We start from the raw sequence: 14,017 nt of genomic DNA on the forward strand, positions 1-14,017 counted from the left end.
AGAAAACGTTATTCGAAAACATTATTAAAACGTAGACGGAATATAATTTTATACAATATTTATGGTATATATAAGTAAATATTTTTAGTGAACTTTTTTATTTGGATTGTAATTTTTTTCTTATTAAGTATCTTCATACCATTTATTACAATATATGTATGATAAATATTTCATAATATGTATACATAATAAATGTTTGTGCAAAATAAATTAAATATATATATTTTTTATTTTATTTATATTTTGATTAGATTTCTGATAACAAGTTCTACATCATTATTTGGAAAGTTTGGAAGACATTTAGTAAAATTGATTGACCAATAATTTGATTATATATATATATATATATTAGGTGTTGGAATTAATTCGTAGCGTTTTACAAGTGATGGGAAGTACTTTCATTAATGTATTTTTTAATGCTCATGTGAAATAAATAACATTCTTTCATTAAAAACGCTACGAATTAATTCCAACACCTAATATATATATATATATATATATGGTCAGATATTTTCTTGTTGATTTTAGAAATCTTAAGTTTCAATATTAAACTTGTTCTTATTAATTTAGATTTTGAAAACGCATGTTTCGCTTGACGCTCATGTTTTCATATAGCTTATGTTCCTCTTACTCGCGGAATCCTTTGCTTGCGCGTAAGGTTTGTACCTGATGTAGTTACTTACAATCGGTGCTGCAGTCGGCGGAGTTTACGATCGCAAACTCTGCTGCATAGTTGATCGTACTACATTACTGGTAGTCATTTATTGCACTCCCTTCAATGGAAAACTTTCTTTCGTGTGTCGTGCGACGACGAATGGAATGCCTTATATTTATTGACAATAAATCCAAATTTAAACGCAATGTAAACTTCAGCAGGTGTTCATCGAAATGACTTTATTTTCCATGAGCCAAACGTAAAATAATTAACATATATTTCGAACAATTAATTGGAGCTTTAACAATTAATTTTGAGCTCTTTTATGCTCATCAAGAGTGACTTGATTATTCATCAATTTAACCGAAAGTTAGACAGAACATATAATTCGGAACTGCGTGAGCACCTAAAATTGATGTTTCGCTATTATTGCGCGTTTTCTTTCGAGGAATATAAGCTGCCACGTTCGAAAACTTACATAAATCTTCCGTAAATTAATGCAATTCCTTTTCAAAGAATTAAATATTCCAGCGACTTAATTCGCGGAGAAAATAAATGGCACCGTCGACCTTCGTTGATGGCGACTCGTTCGGAACAATTTTTCTTCTTTCATTCGTCTAGGTCGTTGAATACGCGCGGGACCGAATTTTGACGAGGCCATGATATATATTCCAGTCGACGTGGCACATTGTTACAGAAACGCACAATCCTAACCCGAGGGGAGTATTTATTACAAGTAGATGCTGATGAATGACGCCACGCATTAGGCGCGCGCGATCCGGAAATTAGGACAATAAGAGAGGCACAACACGTCATAGCCCGGGGTCGTATCCTCGATGACGATTAGCGTGTGCAGACGTGATGTCGAGCGGTACATGGATCTTCTTCTTGCGGACAGGAAGCTAGAGAGGACAAGGAAACCTTTCTTTCGGCTTCGACGATACCGTTGCTCACGAGAGCACGCTGTCGTCAATGCCACTCTGTGTATTCGCCGGCTTCTTCTTACATTGGTCAACTGATGTTGTGTATATACACAAATGTACAACAAGCTCGAAACAGCAGACATAGAGAAAGAGAGAGAGAGAGAGAGGGTGGGGGGGGGGGGAAGAGGGAGGAGGCCTACCCGACGCTTGATTTTTAGCCCGCATCCTTAACGGAACATCCACGTTCCGCGATAAATCTCTCCGAGAGTTCCCCGAGAGAAAGAGCTCGACTCGTCTCTCGAAAATCATCCTCGTGCCACTGTAATAAATCGAGGCGGATAGGGAGAAGGAGAGGAGAGATGAGCCCAAGCTCCGGTCTTGCATTTTATCCGTTTCTCCGTTTACACCAAGGAAAATGGGCGTACGCCGTCATCCTTCTCCGTCACGAGTGTTTTGTAACTCCCTTATATTCATGATGATTTTTGTGGCGAAGGTTTGCGATTGATTGAACTGATTAATCCAAAAACTGAAGAGTTTAAGAGGATGGCCGAACTTAATCGATGTCGATAGACAGACTTTTCTGATTTCAAATTAAAAAAACGTTAATAATAGTAATATCTTTAATTCATTCTTACTTCTTTTGTCATTCTGTTTCACTCAAATACAAACATCTATCCTTATTTGACATATTCAGCGCCATCTCTTACAAGGCTAGTGCTAAATATGCAATTATTGCTTTGTTTATTTTTCTGAGTCTTTGCTAAGCGTGCATGTACATACACATTTTTGAAAATCTTTTTTTAGTTGTTTACATCTTACCAGTTCTATAAATTTAGTATATATATATATATATATATATATATATATATATATATATATAGATAGATAGGTATTGTTTGTTCACATAATCCGAGTTATAGTACAATATCATTTTGTTATATTGTATGAGTTATAAAACTTTTATATATTAAGGAAATGTCTATGTCAGATGTACAAGTTGAAAAATGTAAGATTTTTAACTCCTTCTTTTTCGATTTTAGTAAAGTCAACCATCTCCTAATTTTGCATCTATTTTAATTTCGTAAAAGGATTTTTAATTCCATTCAGACAATAAGATTTTTATATGGCTATAATGTGTGTATTAATAATTCGTCACTTCAGCATCAGTTATGATAAACGTGAAATCCAAATGGTCAGTATACAGCATGTTGTTTTCCTCCTGCATAGCAAGATATTCGAAGAATTCTTTCATTATAAAATTTATATCACGATACAAGTACGATCAAGTTAATAAACGAAGCGAACGAAATCAGCGATCAATAAAGATTTCCATTAAAATTCCAGAACCATAATAACAGAGATATCACGCTTCACGTTGATAAATTCGTCACTTTTCGTTTGTCCGATCACAACTCGCAAACGTGCGCGCATTTCACGCGTTTTCAGCCCGTTTGCCGGGCGTATGACAGTAATACCCATTTCATGAAATATAATAACGAGGCGGTATTCAAGCGAGACTACCACGCCGATATCTGAATAATAACGCGAATACAGATCTCGCAACACATCGTTGGATTAAATCGAAAATTGGCTCAACCATACAGATTTCGCTCAATTCTGCCTGGTTTGGATACAGCGATAGAAATCTTTTTCGCGGTTCAGATTTAAATTAGCCGATGGCGAACGTTCAATGGAGCGAACATTATCTCCGACATTGCGGTGCCCCATAATCCGCCGCTAATCGTCACTCGAACGGATAGAACGACGTATAAACGCGCACAATGGCCGGATCATTAATTCGCGTTTAATGATTGGCATTGACGAGCGTTTATTCCGTACGCAGCCAAGCCGGATTGGCATTGCTGTAATTCTGCTCGTAGAATCGACAATGCTTAAGAGTGACGCTTGTAACGATCCGAAAACATGGGTTGATATAAATTCATAAGCGGCAGGACGACCACATGGTGCTTATATTCCTAGTCGTTATGGTTGCGTAGATAGGATACCATCATGTGAACAACGGTAAATATGTAATAATCCTGATATGCGTGTATGTTTGCATATTGTTGGCGTATCCTCTATAATACATTATTTAACGCTAATGCCAGTCGAGCGAAGTGAAATTGAATCTTTTGCGAGCAATTTAATATCTTGTCTGATTTAACAAAATTACATTCCGCGCCGTCGCGGATCATTAAAATTTACGAAACATTTGATGCGAAGCAAAACCGTCACGATGTCTGAAAAATTCATTTTTGCGAAGAAACTGGGCCAAAGTGAAAAATGCTAATAGTGGGCCACGTATGGCAATCGTTACTCAACAGAGTTAAGTTAAAAGCGCGAAACGCAGTATACTCGCGAGAATTACGATCTACCTGACGCAAGATCTCCAAATTCCTCGCCGAGGACACGGAAGCGACCTCGACAGTAACTGGCCCGGTCGTGCATACTATTACTCCGACGGTCTCGTCCTCGTGAAAGTCGGTCCGAAAAAGTCATGTTAAGCTGTGTGAGAAAGTGTCAGCTCCGTTGATGGAACGAGCCGTCGGGAACGATTCTGGACAGCGAATCCTCCTCGAGTCCAATGCGCCCGCTCGCGTTCTCACGACCTGAAGGACTTCCCGACGATATCTTGAACGAATGCATTTATGACAAATATCTCCGCATTACAATCGCGATTACAAACGTTTGCATGACATTATGATATATCTCGGCACTCCTTGCGAAAATAGAATGAAAGAAAATTGTATTAAAAATTCATTCTGCGGTAAATCAAGAGTTAACTCTGAAATTATTCTCATCTTAATACCAATTATTAAGCTTTATATATAAGTTAAGATTCTTTTCTTCCCAATATATTACATTTATTATTTATACGTCTCTGTTGTTCGTTAGTGACAATTATTCAATTTTACATATCGAAGATTTTCTTCTTTCCAATTATTATTGATATATCACAATTATTCTTGGGCAACTTCTGCCGAAAATATCTTTCCTAAATTTGAAATACAATAATAATATTCCTTTTAATTTTCCCAAATTTGTCACATTAACATTCTATGATTTTGCTATTAGAAAATATTAATAATTTTACTGTTTTTTTTTTACTTCCGTTGTATTTTCGACGTTACGTCTTTAAACTTGGTTTAACCTAATATATATCATTAATCTGTTAACGTTGCGTTTCTCTCTCTTTCTCTGCTCTCCAGAGGATCTTACTTGCACACCCTGAACAATTGATATGCCACAGGCGTAATCGCAAGATATAATCGCAGAGAGAATCGATTGTTTGAATGGGGACAAACACCAACGGAGGAAAATTCAAATGACAAATATACGATCGAAGTTTGTTAGATTCGAGTATTATAGGCACTTTAGATTTAGCATTAACTTAGCTAAATCTTGGAGGAATCCCGAATACGATAGAGAATGCGTGAAGCACTCTCCCCGCATCGGCGCTCTTATCTCTACGGCAAAGTTTCAGAGGTTCCGCCGCTCTCTGTATCGCGCGCTATTAACCAAGAACCGAAAAACTTCTTGGGTGGCTGCCTCCTCCGTTCACCCGCGTCACCACGCACATATACGACGTGCACTCGTGTTTCCACGTATCCCAGTCCTCTCGTTTCATTTACCACCGATTCGACGTATCAACGCCCTTTGGCTACCGTTCACGAAAGACGCATCCTAAATTCCTACCGCATTCCGTCCCGATGCGCCCGCCGGCTCCGATCTTCCATCCAAGATGTTCGCGTTATCACAAGGCGAGAGTCGATGAACAAGAAAAAAAAGACGGATCTGAAAACATATATCGTTCATTCATAGTCATATCTCTAACACAAAACTACAGATTTGGGACGAATGTAAGTCACGAAATAACAATCAATACTGTGTTACGTCTACGTTCGTGATAAGTGAAGAGATATGCTTTCATGTATACACTGAAAGAAAGGATTTTGTTAATCAAACAAGCCATCGATGCTTTTAACAAATAATTTGTAAATATGTATGTTGTTGTGATTGCTCCTAATCTGCTATACCAATCAATTATTAGTAATAGAAACAAAATGTATAGAATCTGATCTTTTGGATCGACTTTAGACTCGTCTACATAGACATTATAGATGATCGTGGGATCTTAAGACTTTTAAGTCATAGGAAACTGACCAATTATAGTCAAATATAAGAAGAATACTCGACTAAAATTGGTCAACTTCTTGCAATTTGAGACCCTATGATCGTTTACGATTTCTATGTAGATAAGCTTTTTATTTGCTAGCGATACTGTTAATTAATTGTTACATTGACGAATGAGAAATAATTAATTTACAATAGTAAGTAATCGATCGTTTTCTTAACAAATGTCATATTTGTTTCTCCTTGATTTGTTCCTACAACAAAATCATTTCTCTTAGTGCACATGAATTGCTATTGTCAATTTCATATCTGATATGATGATGTTTTGCCCCCATTACTTACATAAAAAGAATAATTTTCTTGAAGTATCTAAAAATTTAGATAGATACCTGAAAATAATTTTGTTGGATCATTAAAATAATTACGTAGGAAACTCACACATGATGAGCAATACTGCACAAAATTTTAACAACCTAACAATTAATTAGAGCGTCTTACATTTTTTATATGGTATAATCCAACATTTCAAAATGTATCTAGTTAAACTTTTAGATGCTTCAGCAAAACGTCCTTTTATAAATGTACAAATGTACAAATATAAATGTACAAATCAACAATATACATTAAAAAATATTTAAAAATACTTAAAACATCAAAAATATGCAATCTCATTTTGAGAGGTAAAGATGGTTTTAATATAAATCCACTGTTAAATTGAAAACGAATACAGTTTTATATTTTTCTTATTTCTATATTTCGCGTAACATAGATGACGATATTTTTTTTCAGTTCAAAGTAGTTCAGAGAATTATATAAATGAGAAAAGTATTAGAACGGGGAAGGGAATACTAGTAGTCCATGTATACCGAAGAGGATATAGGTAAGAAAAATTGATGAAAGTACAATATTTTCTGGAAAGTCATCGTACTTCCAGTATTTTAGTGTAATATTTTGTTGAACTAAACTTCTCGAATCACAAGAAAGTTAGAATTTAATCTGCAATGCATGGAGTCTACGTAATGTTATTATATAAGGCAAACTTTGTCAACAGTTGAGCCATAAAGCAAAAGATTACAAACAGATCCATAAGTCCGCGGCTTAATGTTGTCTTAGCTGTACAAGTTAAACCTTATACGGTTCGTTAAAAGTACCAGCGTAAGATTGTAATCGCAAACGAGTTTTCCCGAAAGATTGTCTCGCGGACACCGTTATCGCGTTGCAAAATAGTTACGAAACGTCGCGATATCGCCGTAATTGAGCGAATTCGCACGCTCGTTTGTCTCCCTGCGTGCACGGACAGAGCGGGTGCATCGGCCACAGCGGCAATTAATAATACCGCGCGTCCGTCGAGAGAGCCGAAAGTCCGCGAATGGTAAATTGTGGCGTGCGGATGGTAAATTGCAGGCCGCGAGTGACAAAGCACGCTCGGCGAAAGATCACATTTTTTACACGGCCGCGCGCGCCCGTTGCATCGCTCGCTAAAGAATCGAGAGTGAAGTCATATATACAGATTACATCGTCCCCCCCCCCTCCCTCCTCAACTTACTTGTCGCCCGTGTTACTGGCGACGTATACGGTACCTGTGCCTCATGTACATACATTGTGTACGTTTGTTACGGTATCGTTCCAAGCCCAGGCTGGAACGAGCGCTTATATCATCGTCCTCGAAGGAGAGCGCATGTACGTTCGTTCTTGGCTTGCCGGCCACTGTCCTGTCTCTTTCTCTCGTTCTTCGCTCTCGGACGGATTTCAATGCCGACGAGGGATGTAGGTGTGCGAATGTGAAAGGGGAGGAGTGCAGAGAGGGAGAGAGGGAGTGCCTTAAGTCGAGGCTAATGATACGCGATGATATGCGGCATTCGTCACTGTCCGATGTCTGGCTTGATTGCCGCTACTGTTCTCTATCCTTTTATCTTTCGCGAGCTCGTAACCGACGCGCACGTACACGCGTCATAGTGTGCGTAAGGTAGCGTAAGAGCAAGGTAAGAGCAACGAGCGCTTAATGATAGATCCGTCACGGGCAAGTTGCCGTGCGAAAATAATAGCGGTGCGAGTCTCGGTTAATTGGCCGATTGAACAATTAATCGAGGTCCATACGAAATTCTGGTTATCGTGATAAAAATACGTCATCGTAGTTTCAATAATGTCGAGTAATATCGTTTTAATATACAAAATATTGCGTTGTATGATAATTGCGTTTTATTAAGTATGAATAAAAATGCATATGAAAGTAATGTATGTCATGCTTATGAGAAGATATGTGTAACATTTAAAAGGAATTTTGAGAATATACAAAAAAATCGACATGGCAAGTGTTTATTGCTATTAATTAGTAATTACATTCATTCACGATTGCAAAACGTCGTGTAGAACTATGCGTATATACATGGCTGGCATATAATTCTGACATAACACGAGTTCGCGCGGTCAAGTAGATAGTCACGAAGTTATAAAGTAGATCGTGCGGTACGGCTATTCAAAGTACTTAATCTATGAGATCGAGGAGGAAAGAAAGTAAGACCCTTCTCTTCAAAAGTAATGTTAGAAAATAATATCAATTGCATTATTTCTTCGCAATTTAAAGCGCTGAAAATATATTTGCAAATTTGCATATAATCAACCAAAATCCATTTAACCGAAAATAAGATTCTTTCTCTTATATTTGATTCATTCTTATCGCTCTAAATTTCACTTATAATTACGTTATTTCTGCTAATTTTGATTTGATATTTAAACATAATTAATTTCATTAATTTTTATTTTAAGAATTAGAACTTAAATACGACTCATTTTTAAATAATTCTTAGTTAGAAATTGTTTTTAAATATATAACTCCTAATGAATGTATAAAGATTATTCTACGAATGGCACTAAAATCTGAAAGCTTATGGGAAAGTAAAAAAGATCTAAATACAGAGAGGAGAGGGGAAGAGAAATAGGGGGAGAAGGAGAGGGAGAAAGGGGGGAGGGGAGAGAGAGAGAGAGAGAGAGATGGAAGGCTGAAGAGTGAAGCTGACAAAAAGTCAGTTTGGCACACTTCAACAGTATTGGTACCGCGACTTGCGGCAAGCAGACCCAAAAGGATCAGCCGTAATTCATCCAACGAGTTCCGCACTCGGCAGTTCGCTTCGTTTCTCTGTTGTCTTCTGACAGCCGCGCGAGGAAAAAGTTAACTTATTCTAAGCGTGAAACCCAACTGACTTTGGAAAGAAAGGTAACCCACATCGTAATCTGGTACATCGGCGCTACCCATGGATACTTCAATTTAATTTTAAATATATCGTTTTAGAACCTTTCACATAAAATTAGTTCTTTTATCTGCAGTATATAATAAGATTAAGCAAAGAAAATAATAAGTGAAAACTTGACCATTATGTTAAAGATATTTTTTTTTTAAATTAAAATTGATTATATTTGTTTTCCTTGAAAACAAGACGTCATTGTGTAAAATAGATATTTGTGTTTATTTTTTAAAAATACAAAAATTATAACAAAATGCATTTATTCGATTTTTTCGATTAAAAGCGATTTTATGTTATTACTAAAAAAAATTGTTCTAGTATATAATGTGTCTTTAACATTTAACAAATTTCTTTCGAAGAAATATATAATAATTTAAGGAATATAAATTTATATATTTAAAGAAATATATTTCTCTTTAAAAAAAAATATTTTTTCATAATTTATATGATATTCAACATTTTTAATTATTACGGAATTGTACATTACGACAACAATTAAATAATGAACTTATGTTCTTGTCACATTTGCATCAGCAGTCTCATCGTTCATACTCAGACCCATTGAATCGTCACTAATATTTCGCAGGCACGCAAAGATACTCTCACGCAGAATAACCATCGGTGCTGCGCGATCGTTCCGGGCCAGGATTAATTAACGTTAATCGCCAAATGAGACGAAAACCAGTTCGCGACGAGTTCCTCTCGCGAACGAGCTGGCTGGTTCTCGCGATACTCGCTGCCTTCGTCGTATTTCCAGGATTTGTTGAACGATTCGGGACGGCGACTTATCGCGGCGCAGGGTGCCTCTATTATTTCACGGGCTATGTCCCACAAATATCTGACCGTCACGCGATCTCTCGTCGCTTCTCGGTCCCCCAGCTTCTCTTCCTCTCTTCCTCTCCGGATATGCGCCCTCTTCTCACTATTCGCCGACGGTCGGCACGATCACGAGGCACCGGCATTAATCAATGCTTGGTGCAGAAATTAATATAGCTCGCGGTGCTGTACCATAACGACGAGTAACGAGAGATGGAGCAAGAAAGAGGCAGAACGGATTTAACGAAACCGTTCTGGCGAGGAGAAGGCAAAAAAAAAAGAGCTCTTGTCCGAGGCGTGGGCCGCTAAGACAACGTTCCTATAAACTCGTCCCTCATACAAGATGATATTCTCTGTCGATGCCATATGAAACGCGAGGCCTCGCGATACTCCGATACATCCATAACGAAAGATCCAGGTCCCAGTGTCGCATGAAAACTATGCCGTCGCTTTCTGTCTCTCCTCCTCATCTAGAATATTCCATTCGTACATCGAGGAAATCAAAGAGATACATTCCTCCTCAGCGAATAGTTCCTTGCTCTCAGACGCTCGTTGTCTCCTCATCGTCCTCCGCGTTCATGTTCACGTCGTTCTCTGCAGCGCACGTCTCCTTTTCGACGTTCTGCACTTCGTCCGTCTCCCCGGGATGTTCCCATCTCCAAGCTTTGTCAGGCTAACTGATCGTTGGCCGCGTACGATCGATCGATACAAGTTTGTAACCAACTTGCAAATCGGATGGAAAAAGGGAGGGACTTGTCGTCTTGTGCCGGAAGCACGCGTGCGAGCTGTGGAGTGAGCATTAGATACATTAGACAGATGAAATGCATTGTGCGCGAGAGGACGAGTGGAATATCGAAGTAGGAAATATCGAGACAGGTCACGTGTGAGAGTCCTTTGACCTCCTCCCTCCACACGTTCATAAAACCTACCCCTTTCCCGCGCCACTTCGCTCCCTCGTCGTTATTCTATCGCCTATTTTATCGACGCGAAGCGTTACTATGTAACCAATATGGTGATGTTACTTGACGCACTCTTGCCGGGTCCAAGGTTGTTACGAGCGACAAGCTAATCCTTCGGTAAAGCCGACCTGGTGATGTCCGGTCGTTATGAACTCTCCTACTGTGTTTCAATATTTCCTTTATGCCTCGCGAACCACGTTAGTGACCGGTCTTTATATTTTGTGTACGTGTAAAAGCGGATGTAATAACTTTGTGTATATATGTAGCGGCCATATATACTGGGATAAAACATCGTGTGTATATGTAATATTGACGACATTATGATCGTCGGTGTCGCAGATTTTCTCGCGAAATATCAGGATAAATGCTCGAAATCATCAAACCATTATCAATGATTATACTCCAAGGTTTACACTACTCCAACTTTATCGAAGTACCGTCGCAATAAAGTTTCATTCAAGATCATAGAATCTTGCGATCGGGAAAATATCCTTTCAAATTCCAGCCACGTTCTGGACGGTTTGTTGAACTGTAACCGACCTGCTCGCCTTCGATCTCTGATTACTGTATCTTATCCCTTCCAATCATGGTATCTTTATTTATTAAAAGAAGCTTGAATATATATCTTATGAATTTATAAAGTTTTCAAGAATTTTCTACTTGGTTCCTGTTTAATAAATGAAACATTTGAAGAACGTGATTGAAAAAAAGTGCTCAAAAATAAAGGTCTTAGGATACAAAATAATTAAAAGTGATTCTTATAATGCAAATAAAGAAATTTTGCCTCTTCCTTAGTCCCGGACCATTTTAGAAAAGAAACCGAGAGAAATCGGACGGACCGTCGCAGACGCAACAAAGTAACAAAATGATGTGGCGAAAACGACCAAGAAGTACGCAAGACAAGAAGGCGGAATCGATGGGGCAGAGCCGCCGGGCCGGGGGCAGAGTACGATCGTGAAGAGATCCGCAAGCAGATTTAGCGGCAGCCGCTGACAAGACAATAGCCGTTCCCCTCGTTTTCTGTGAACGTGCATTCCGCGGTCAGGTATGCGCGCTTCACGAAGGAGTTCCGAGACGTGCGCACGTCGCACCCGGGTTTCGAGAAACGTCTCCCGTCTCTCACCTTCCCTTCCCCTGCTCCCACCCTATGCCTTTTGTCTCCTGTGTCTCAACCCCTAGTCCTCACAGTCTCATCCTTTCTGTTACGCGCGAGGAATGGTTTCCATTCGTCTGTCCTGTTGGACCGACTCCTGCACATGTTTATCGCCGCCGTGAGAGTGACACTTTCGCACGGATGCTGCAGGCGAGGGAATCGTCGGAAAAGAAGAAAGGCTTACTGTTAGATGAGATTCTACTGAATTCTAATTCGATGACGGTGGCTTTGTTCTTTCCTTTTTACTTGGACCGCTTCTTTTTGGACCGCAATGAATATTTTATCAAGACAAATCGCTATCATAATTATTTAAATTATTAAATTTAGATTTTAATGTAGTTTATATTTATGTCATATCTGAATCAATGCATACTTTTAATAATAATATATTTTATGTGCGATAAAGTAATTAAATTTAAAAAGAAGTTTTTAATGTTTGAGCTTTGAAGATAACGTAAATGATACCGACAATATTTATTTTACACCATAATATTTAAAAAAAAGTAATCTTATTTTACATTTTTTATATCTTATCTTTTCTTTTATAATAACACGCAATACTTTCTATTACAGAATACACAATACACAGGAAAAAAATTCATTAAACGTCATTCATGATTAAGCTTTCTCGATTTGCCGTTTGTTAATTGTACACACATTCTCTCTCGAAATGTGTCCGTCTCGCAATGTCGTCCCTTCTCGAGAAAGCAAATGATGCTGTCGTCCGGAACGAATCGCTCGCGATGCATCACTCGGTTCGAATTCGATCAAATCGTCGCTCAGTCGAAATAGAGCTGTTGCGGAAACCCTAGCGCACACCCACGTCCTGGCGTCCGGATAGATAGTTTCTAATTAGCAAACTTCCAGCCCGAGCACGAAATTAACATTTAACTGTGCGGACACCTGGACGCGGACGGACAGCTAACTAATGCGCGAACCCAAGGAAGCTCGTCGGGCTATGTCCATTGCCTGCATGCTGTATACGAGTATATGTGTGCATTTTACACACATATAATCGATACATATATTCCAAAACGTTAATACTTGTTCGTATATACATGTCCATGTGTGAACGAGCTAGAGTCCTTTGCAACGCGCGTTACATTCAACCGCCAAACATCTTTCGTCGTATACATGCTGCTAGACACAGACGACGTACACGTGGAAGTACGACGTGCCCTATAGGACAAGATAGTATAGCAAGTCTAACGTATTCGCACGCACACGTGCAGATACACATTCGCGAAGAGGATGAAGAAGGAGAGAAGATGTTGGCAGGAGCAGGAGGTGGCGTGGTCCAGGACTTTGATTTACATTCTTCCTAATTACAAATGAAACGCGCGCGTTTATTGGCGCGTCAGTAGCCTCAAGAAGGATGAGGTGCAGTGCCTGCATGCATGCATGCATACGTGCGTACGTCCGTACCTACGTGTGTAACTACATATGTCGGTGTCTCTCTTCGATATGTCAGCAAGCAAGCAAGCATCTGCAAGCACGAACGCATGAACGCGTGCAGGCAGTAACGAGCGATCCGTAGTTTCAGAAGAAGCTTGCAGGAAGAAATGAAAAAGAGAGAGAGAGAGAGAGAGAGAGAGAAGACGACCGATGTCGGCGAATCCTCTTCTCTCCAGCATTTATCACCCGGCAGCCGCGCCAGTTTACGCGCTTTTAGGTCGTGCGTGTGTGCGAGTTGTGCTCACGAGAGACGGATGAGAAAGGGACGACGAAGGGTGAGAGACGACGAAGGAATACGCGAGGCGGATTGCGACTGTCTTGAGATTTATTCGTCGTCAGTCGCTGCCTTGGGTTAACGAATGTAGATTCGCCGCTCTAAGAAACGTTGGTTATCGATAGCCGGAGATTTGTCCGATCCGGCGTATTCCGACTCGAGATGCCGGGAAGTCTGGAAGAGTAGGAGAAAACTCTAACAGAGTGTTGAGTTTACATTCGTGTATAAAATATGAACCATCGCACTTTACCGAGACGATACATTTTTATTTATCGATAAACGAAACGAAGAATCTCCCTTCTAAAAGAACTTTTTGCGATCCGAAATTGCAATTGCTCCCTCGGAATCGTCGCCATTGCGATTTCATCCCATCACGCGACGCGAGAAGTAATAATCTACCGCCGTG

At 39.3% G+C, this 14,017-nt stretch overlaps 1 long non-coding RNA gene across 1 annotated transcript in view; it reads left to right on the forward strand.

Moving 5' to 3' along the window:
- LOC147909263 (uncharacterized) overlaps window positions 1–14,017 on the forward strand; it is a 148,438-nt gene that overhangs the window by 77,368 nt on the left and 57,053 nt on the right. The window lies entirely within an intron of this gene.

Source organism: Acromyrmex echinatior, chromosome 6 (assembly GCF_024713525.1).
Source record: "Acromyrmex echinatior isolate Ae372 chromosome 6, ASM2471352v2, whole genome shotgun sequence".
NCBI classification, from domain to species: Eukaryota; Metazoa; Arthropoda; class Insecta; order Hymenoptera; family Formicidae; genus Acromyrmex; species Acromyrmex echinatior.